A 10,204-nucleotide genomic window follows, 5' to 3' on the forward strand; every position below is an offset into this window, starting at 1 on the left:
CATGCGATTCTATTTTGGAGACATCATCCTTAAAGAGGTGATTAAGTTCAAGTGAGATCATTGGAGTGGCCCTAATCCAATGTGACTGGCATCATAGGAGGAAATTAGTACAGATGCACCTAGTTGGTAGACCATGTGTAAACACAGGTGAGCACAGACATCTGTAAGAAAAGGAGGTCAGAATTAACCTTGATCTTAGGTTTCTAGTTTCAAGAATTTTGAGAAAATAAATTTCTATTGCTTAAGCTTCTCAATCTGTGGCATTTTGTTCTAGGAACTCTGGAAAACCAAAATATCACAATTACCCCCTCTAATTTTCATATCACTTTTCACATATTATTTAAGTCCCATGATAATTTTGAGACAGATTGGTCACCTTCAGTGGCAGTTTACTGTTGGTCATCCAGCTGTGCTAGAGAGCAGTGGTTAAAACCAGGTTGCTTTGACTAGAAATCTATGCTACTTTTCTTTTACATGATGACCATTCTACATATCTTTTCCTCCACTGCATTTGTGCTGTGTGATAGGTGGTGAGATAAGTCACGTACAGATCTTTAAAGGAGTTTTATGTACAGTTCAGCACATGCTCAATCAGACTTGACTCAAATGGTAGAGTTAGAAACATGCCATCTCACTTGTCCAAGTGATCAGTTTCATCATAATTGATCATAATCATAGGATTAAGAGTCAAAAGATTTCATAAACAAGACTAGTGTCTGCTAATACTAACTGATAGAATTAAAAAGGAAAGAACAATCTAATATGGGAAGTGGGATACACAGCAGACTCATAGAATGGCAGATGTCCTTAACAGCACTCTGGCCTCAGAATTAGTCCTTAAGGCATTCAGTCTATTTAAAAGATATGTTAAGGGACTTAAAGGGAGATTTAGATTCCAATACAATAGTACTGGGGGACTTCAATACTCCACTCTCAGAAATAGACAGATCATCCGGACAGAAGATCAACAAGGAAACAGCAGATTTAATTGACACTATTGCCCAAATGGATCTAACAGATATCTACAGAACTTTCAATCCTACATCTACAGACTTCACATTCTTCTCAGCAGTGCATGGAACCTTCTCTAGGATTGATCACAGTTCTCTGTACTGTCCCAATGGAAAACTCCTAAGTCATGGATAGTGTTGTTTCCAGGGCCTGGCTGAGTGCAAAGCACATATTAAAGGCTAAATGAATATTTTTAAAATGAATTGATGCTCCAAATTTATAGCTGATGAAGATGGATATCCCAATACTTGACAAGAGTTCAAGCAACATTTGGAAATTGCAGCATATAAACAGCCACTCAAATGATTAATAAGGCTGCACTAATGTGAAAAGGTAATCTTAGGCTCCACGGTTTCCTTCCTGCCCTTATGGTTTCCATTACATGTCTTGACATTTCAACTCCTGGTAGCTCAGCTGCTAGTCAGTTTACATGTGACATTATTTTAAATAGTGACAACAGGGCTGCTATGGCACCAACTATCACATTTTTAAACCAGTATAAAAATAATGAATGAAAGTTACAGAGGAAGGTAGCTCATCTTTATAACTCTTTCTTCATTAGGGTTTTTTTCCTTAGAAAACTGCAATTCCTTATTTGTAGTCAGTACAATGGGATTTCAGTCCACCTCTATCACTGGAAGAAGAAAATAAAATTGCCACAATTGAATAATCAATGTAATTCATCCTATGAAGTTAGGTGTGAATTTCCATTAGAAAAAAAAAAACTCAGCATTCTGTCTCCAATAAAGATGATGAAAATAACTGTGGGCAAGCCCCTAACCACTTCTGCCAAGCTGAGTAACAGGGGATCTTAATTCAAGCAGGAGGCCTTGGTGTCAGGTGTTGCACATTAACAATATATGTGAATCAAATATTCTTTCCTTAGCCATTGAACATTGCTGTGACTTTTGCTAAAGACCACAAGATTCTAATCTAAGTATTTTGAGTAAATCACTGGGAGTAACTGGATGATATGAGAATATGAGAAAATAAACTCAGATATTACACCTGTAAATCAGGAGAACAGAGGCTCCTCTATTTTTTTAAAGAATTATTTTATTTCTTTGAAAGACAAAGTTACAGAGAGAGGTAGAGCCAGAGAGAGAGGTCTTCTATTCTGCTGGCTCACTCCCCATAAGACTGCAACAGCCAGAGCTGAACTTATCTGAAGCCAGGAGCCAGGAGTTTCTTCCAGGTCTCCCACGCGGGTGCAGGGGCCCAAGGACTTGGGCCAGCTTAACTGCTTTCCCAGGCCATAACAGAGAGCTGGGTCATAAGTAGAGGATCCGGGACTCGAACCAGTACCCACATGGGGGGCCGGTGCTGCAGGCTGGGGCTTTAACTCACTGTCCCACAGTGCTGGCCCCTCCTCACTCTATTTTGACCCTTAAATGGTTACATTCCTTTTAGCTTAATTTAGAAAAAATGTTAACTAATGAATAAATTCCAAACAGTTAAATCTTTGGACTCTCATGTTGGTGATTCTATTTTATATCTTTACAGACAATTTTACTAATACTATGCATCACAAAAATAGCTCAGTACGTTACTATGAGAAATCATATCTCAAGACAATTTTCACTTTGGCATAGTCTCATGCTGTTCCAAATCCCCTTAGGATTATTATTCTTTGGGTCAAGACATCTCTCATCCTATAGGAAATTATCTTTAATATAACACTGAAGCTCCTCCAAGTCTTGCTTTAATGGGTTTCTGGCTAAGAACCGTCTGTTTTCACTCCTTCTACAGGGCTTACAGAGTCTGACTGCTTGTTCTGAGCTGGTATCAGCAAAATGACAATTTTAACATGATCTCAGTTCAGCATCAAGTGTTCAATTTACATTTTAGCAATTAGTCAGGGTCTGCCATGCTTTCGGCGAAGGAAAAAGCTGTTGAAAACTATCCAATACATACGGAATAGACAGGAAAAAGCAAGTGAATTGCAATACAAGGAACTAAACTATGGCTTGTAAAACTGAGTCCAGTTTACATTTGGAGAAGCTGAAGGTTTCCCACACTCCCCAGAAACATCACAGCTTCTTCATGGCTGATTCTAAGTGGAGAATATACTCAAGAATGTCTTAATTTTATGCAGCTCAGCAAGAAAAACTCAAACCCAAAGAAAGAGACTGGGCCAAAATAAAAAAAGTGATTAAAATTTTAAAACAACAAAAGAACTGTATAAAATGGCATCTGATATTCATCTAAGGATTACAGTTGTGAACTCTGTCATCAGTCAGTGAGTAATACATCTTTGTCTTTATTGCCAACCCTCAACATCTCATAAAGCAAGAAAGGTCAAATCAGTTATCTTTTAGCAGCCAAAATGCTCCATGCTCCTTTTATCCATGACCTTCAACCTAACAATTTTCACTGTTTCCCTTTTAATGTAAATCCTAGCTAACAATCATAGCACAAACTAAGTACATTCATATATTCATACATTTATAATATTTTATATATATATGAAATATATACATATTTTATATATTTTAACAGGCAGAGTTAGAGAGAGAGACAGAGAAAAAGGTCTTCCTTCCTTTGGTTCATCCCCCAAATGGCTGCTATGGCCAGTGCGCTGTGCTGATCCAAAGGCAGGAGCCAGGTGCTTCCTCCTGGTCTCCCATGTGGGGGCAGGGCCCAAAAATTTGGGCCATCCTCCACTGCCTTCTCAGGCCACAGTAGAGAGCTGGACTGGAAGAGCAGCAACCGGGACAAAACTGGCACCCCAACCAGGACTAGAACCCAGAGTACCAGTGCCACAGGCAGAGGATTAGCCTAGTGAGCCATGGTGCCAGCACATATTGTTTTTAATTATGTATGCATATATACATGTAATACATGCATATATAGTATACACTGCTTACAATAATATATGCATAAAATATAAAAATTGCATATGTTTATGTGATAATATATGATGTTTCACAACATGTGTGAGTTGCGTCACACTAAATATATTTATCCTTTCAAGTATTTAACATTTTTTTATACTGAAAGCAATTTAGTGACCTTAAGGTCATTATTGTTAGGTATATTTCTTATAATACAAATCTGATGATGATAAATTCTCTCAACTCTTATTTACCTGGCAACGTCTATCTATTCCTCATATCACTTTTTAGTAACCAAAGCATTCAACTAAATTATCTAAAGCAAAATCTAAGAGCTTCTTTCCAACATAACCTTTCCCCATGTTAAATAATACTTTGTACACTTAAATAAGAGGTTGAGAGTTAACAAATACATCATCAGAAATATTCCATTCTGATTCCTCCTTGACCTTTGTCACACCAATCATCAGAATTCTGAGAGCTTCAACACTAATAGATAAGCACACTAAGGGCTGATTACCTTATGTCAAATATACACATGACACTCTTCAGAATTATATTCCATTGAAGGAGCCAGGAGCTTTTTTTTTCATGAAATGCTGCCTCTACTCAAAATCAAGTTTCATATTCTAAACTAATAACAAAGTATAAACCACAAAACATGATAAACATTTCATTAAGCCCTTAAGTTTTTCACAAAACACTTATTTTAACAATATTAAATATAATAGGTTTATATAAGGACAAGATAATTCAAGTTTTGATTCTGAGTGATTGATTACAAATGTCAATACTGGCAAAAATAAATAGTTAAGAGGTGCCCCCATCTCTAGGACAAATATGCAATTTTTATTTTAGAGATGCCTGCTGCAAGTGACTCTGGGATACTGAAGTATAAATAGCTAGTGTTTATGAGTCACCTAGAAGATGTCTCAATACCACACAACCTAGCAGAGTGTTTCCTACACATATCTGGTAAGTAAAAAAAAAAAAAGGAAGAGGAAGAATGAGGAGGTGAAAGAGTAATGGGAGAATCAGTGGAGATGGGGAGATCTGGGTCTTGTAACACCCAATGCAAGGATGAAATATAACATTTGGGGATATACTAAGAAGCTGATGTGGATATGAGTTGAGACAGAAGAAAAAATATGAAGTCAGGATGCCAGGCGTATCCTCCTGTCTTTTACTGTCTCTGAGGTTCAGCGGAGAAAGATGTGAGTGGGATACCAAAGTCATATAGGAATGTTGTACCTGAGTGAGTGCAGACAGAGGAGCACCACACATTGACAAAACTTGATGGTCCTTTATTGCCAGTGGTGGAGAGTGGGCTCATGTCTTAAAGAACTCTCAACCCTGAAGCTCAAAGCAATGGGGCTTACAAAGTCAAAAACACAAGGATGGGAGGGCAAGTACATGGTTCTTAGGACTGGGGGGAATACATGGTTACCAGGGTCAAGCTGGCTTAAGATCTATGCAAAACTAATATTAATTACAATCTTGACAAATCCAATCATAATCTTGATATTAGTCCATTTGCAACCTATCTGTTTTTAAATTTGAGTGATCATTCTAGGGATTTTCTGTGCTCTGCCAAGTGGGATGCAGTGGACTGTTATCAGATCATAGTTTCAGACCAGAGTCTCATGGTGGGGTGTACTTCCTGAAGATGGAGTCTTGTGTGCTCTAAAATGCGGTTCTTACTGTCAAAATGTGACTTCAAGAAGGTATGTAGATTTCCAAAATGAAGATGATTCTAGTCAAGAGCTACAATTGAGTTTATACTCTCACTGAAGACAACTATTTGGGAGGTGGATGAGATGGGAGGAACACATTGTATCTATCCCTAGAGGATTTATTTTGGATATTATTTCCTTTATTAAGATGTTATTTATTTATAAATTTCTTTTACATTTATTTATTTATTTGAAAGTCAAAGTTACACAGAGAAGGAGAGGTGCAGAGAGAGAGAGAGATAGAGAGAGTCTTCCATCCACTGGTTCACTCCTCAATTGGCCACAATGATGGGAGCTGCACTGATCCAAAGCCAGAAGCCAGGAGCTTCTTCCAGGTCTCCCACATGGGTGCAGGGGCCCAAGGACTTCAGCAATCCTCTATTCCTTTCCCAGGCCACAGTAGAGAGCTGGATTGGAAGTGGAGCAGCCGGGACTTGAACCAGTACCCTGATAGGATGCTGGCACTGCAGGCAGCAGCCCCATTTGCTATGCCACAGCACTGACCCCCAGATGTTATTTATATGAGAGGCAGAGATATAGAGAAAGGGAGAGACAGAAAGAAAGGTCTCTCTGGTTCACTCCCCAAATGTCATATCAGCACTGGGAAATATAATGTCAATGAAGGGGGTTGTGGAGACCAGTTGAAAGTGGGTCATTCTGAATGGTGCATCCAGCTCCTTCAGAGCCCTTTGACTCTGGTGTTAGATGAAGCATTAAGCTACATATCTCACATGTCTGTATGTCATACAGGCATTATCTAGATTATGGAAGAGCAATATCAGGATTTAGGGATTCCATCCAGGTTTGCCACATGGTTAGCAGGGACCCGCATACCTCATCCATCATCAACATGGAGAGGAAGCAGGACTAACCCAGCACTTTGATACAGAATGTGAACATTCAATGCAACATCTCAACCACTGTACCAAACACCTCCAAAACCAAAAGATTTTCAAGATAGAATTCTTTCAACAGCAAAAATCCAATTTGTACTGCACAAATCCAAAATGCTCAGCCAAGTTAAGACACAGTTCCACAGTCCCACCTGAAGCATTATATGGTACTACTTCAGATAACTTAAAGCATATGCTCCACTTACCACAGTGTCTTCTTTTCTTTCATCTTTTCTGAAATGATTTATTTCTTTTATAAACCTTATTTAAAAACAATAAAATAGCTTGCTTAATTACAAGGAGATAGTGATACAGTTCTCACTGTTTTTCTATTATTTTATTTAGCCAAGAAGATGTAAAGGCATAAAAGAGAAGAAAATTTGAAAAGATATTTTGTTAGAGTCGACCACCCGAAAAACGTCACCAAGAGACGTCTCTTATACAAACAGCAAGGGGAAGCTTTATTGATTATCCAGCATGCTGGGGCTGTCTGATCATACATGAGCAGAGCAGCCCTGAATAACCAAAGATTAGGGTTTATAAAGGCAAAACCCACAAAATTGGGAGGGGGAGAGAACACATGGTTGCTAAGCGGTTGCTAATATCTTACAATCAGCAATTATGATCTTAAGACATAGACAAATCACATTTTCATTATTAGCTCAGGTAACCCAGGTGTAACCTTTTTATTTTTAAGCTTGAGCAATCATGCTAGGGGGTTTTTGTGTGTTGCCAAGTGTGATGTAGTGCACTGCTATTGTCTGACTATTTGAGATCATAGTTTCAGACCAGAGTCTCACGGTTGGGGGGGTTGCTTTCCCAGAATGCAGTCTCAAGTGCTCCAAAATGGAGTCCCTACTGTCAAGGTGCTACTTCACTCTGTCTTATTTTCACAGCTGCACCAGGAAGGTTTAAACCTGTAAGCTTAAGCTTAACTTTTTACACCCGCACATATACAATTTTAACTCTTCAATTTAAGGTGAGACAATGCAAGCACAAAATCAGACACTGGTATACACTCACATGCATTTTGAATTTAGGAAGATCAACATGTACTACTATCTGTAATTCATTACTAATGGCAATTTCCCTTAATTTCCTTTTCAATATAAATATCTTCAATAGGTGGAGCCAAGATGGCAGAATAGTGAGGGCATGCACTGGTAGTCTGGGAAAAGATAGTTTAATAAAAGTGGAGTTATGGTAGCCTCGGGAAAAGGATCAGGGAAAAATTGCAGAGGAAACTCTTCTGGATCTAGTGGCTGTGACTTGGAGGACCTATGGGGAGAGCAAGGTCGCCCACCTCATGGAAGCTGAGCCACAGGAGCCGCCAGAGCTGCCGGAGCCACCGGAGCCAACGGATCCGCCAGTATCGCCAGAGATGCAGAATCTGTGCACCAGCGCTGGAAGGGGAGGTGAGACAAAAACCTCTGGTAACCCGAGACATTGGTGGGGAAAGGCAGAAAGAGCCTGCAGAGAACAAGGCCTGAAACCTGATTGGGGAAAGTTCACCAGGCTGGCTGGAGGAGAGAAAAAAATCGAATAAATAAGGGGAACCAGAACGGACATTTAGCCTTTCTCTCCACTCACCTTACAAAGCAGAGCAAGACAAAGGGCAGGTGCCATTTTACATAAGTAAAGCAGTGCCTTCCATTTTGCATATGTAAAGTGGGTGCCCCTCATTAGCCAAGCAGAAAAACCTGACTCTGGTAAGCAAATGAATACCTACAGGGGCCAGATTTCATACATCAAATACTCTCAATTCCACTCAGCTGTGTGGAATTACTTCCCAACTGAGTCAAAAAAATAAATAAAAGAGAGAGAGAGAGCGAGTAAGAGAACAATCAGGGTGAATCACCTTTGGCACACCCTTAGCCCTGTAGAAACAGAGCTCTCTGGCCACACCCATCACAGCCTCTAAGGATCCATCAAAAGCAAACAGTCCTCTTAATCTAGAGTCACAGTATAATGAGAAAAAAAAAAAAAAACAAAGAATATCTCCAATATGCCAAACAAATGCAAAAGCCGAGATAACAAGAACAAGGAAGACACTAAGACACCCCAAAATGAAATAGACACCACAATTCAAGATTATGAAGATGATGAGACAGAAGAAATGCAAGAAGCAGATCTCAAAAAAATGATAAGAACATTAAGAAGTTCTCAAAAACAAATTCTAGAACTACAGAAATCCTTAATGGACAAGATAGAAAATCTCCCTCGTGAAAATGAAATATTAGGAAAGAATCAAAATGAAATGAAACAACTAGTAGAAAATGAAACTGTGATAGTGACAAGAAATCATAATGAAATGAAGAATTCAATAGATCAAATGACAAACACATTAGAGAGCCTTAAAAACAGAGTCAGTGAAACAGAAGGGAGAATATCAGACTTAGAAGACAGAGCACAGAAAAATATACAATCAAACTAAAGAAAAGAAGAGGAAATTAAAAATCTAAAAAATATTGCCAGGAATCTTCAGGATACTATTAAAAAATCCAACATTAAGGTTCTAGGAGTTCCTGAAGGCATGGAGAGAGAGAAAGGATTAGAAGGCCTTTTTAGTAAGATACTAGCAGAGAACTTTCTGGGTTTGGAGAAGGACAGAGACATCCTAGTACAGGAAGCTCATAGAACCCCTAATAAACAGGACCAAAAGAGATCCTCACCACAACACATTGTAATTAAACTCACCCACAGTGAAACATAAAGAAAAGTTCCTAAAATGTGCAAGAGAGAAACGTCAGATTACTCTCAGAGGATCTCCAATCAGACTCACAGCTGACTTCTCATCAGAAACCCTACAAGCTAGGAGGGAATGGCGAGATATAGCCCAGGTACTAAGAGAGAAAAACTGCCAGCCCAGAATATTATATCCTGCTAAGTTCTCATTTGTAAATGAAGGTGAAATAAAGACCTTTCATAGCAAACAGAAATTGAAAGAATTTGTTGTCACTCATCCAGCCCTGCAAAAGATGCTTAAAGATGTGTTACACACAGAAACACAGAAAGACGGTCATCAATATGAAAGAAAGTAAATGAAGCAATCTCACACCAAAAGATCACTGGAAGTTCAAAACATGTATCAGAAAATATCTTTGCCAAATGGCAGGTCAAAGCTACTACTTATCATTAGTCACATTGAACATTAATGGCCTGAACTGTCTAGTTAAAAGACACCGATTGGCTGATAGCCTAAGGAACAAAACCCGTCTGTTTACTGCTTACAAGAATCACATCTTTCCAATAAAGATGCATACAGACTGAAAGTGAAAGGCTGGAAAAAGATATACCATGCCAACAGAAATGTAAAAAGAGCTGGCATAGCCATCTTAATATTGGATAACATAAACTTTACCACAAAAACTGTGAACAGAGACAAAGGGGGCACTATATAATGATTAAGGGATCAGTTCAACAGGAAGATATAACATTTATCAATATAAATGCACCTAATTACAGGACACTGGTTTATTTGAAAGATTGTTAAGGGACTTAAAGGGAGACTTAGACTCCAATACAATAGTACTGGGGGACTTCAATATTCCACTCTCAGAAATAGACAGATCAATGAGACAGAAGATCAACCAGAAAACAGCAGATTTAACTGACACTAGTGCCCAAATGGATCTAACAGATATCTACAGAACTTTTCATCCTACAGCTAAAGATTTTACATTCTTCTCAGCAGTACATGGAACCTTCTCTAGGATTGACCACATACTAGGCC

The sequence above is a fragment of the Oryctolagus cuniculus genome, chromosome 21, assembly GCF_964237555.1.
Source record: "Oryctolagus cuniculus chromosome 21, mOryCun1.1, whole genome shotgun sequence".
NCBI classification, from domain to species: Eukaryota; Metazoa; Chordata; class Mammalia; order Lagomorpha; family Leporidae; genus Oryctolagus; species Oryctolagus cuniculus.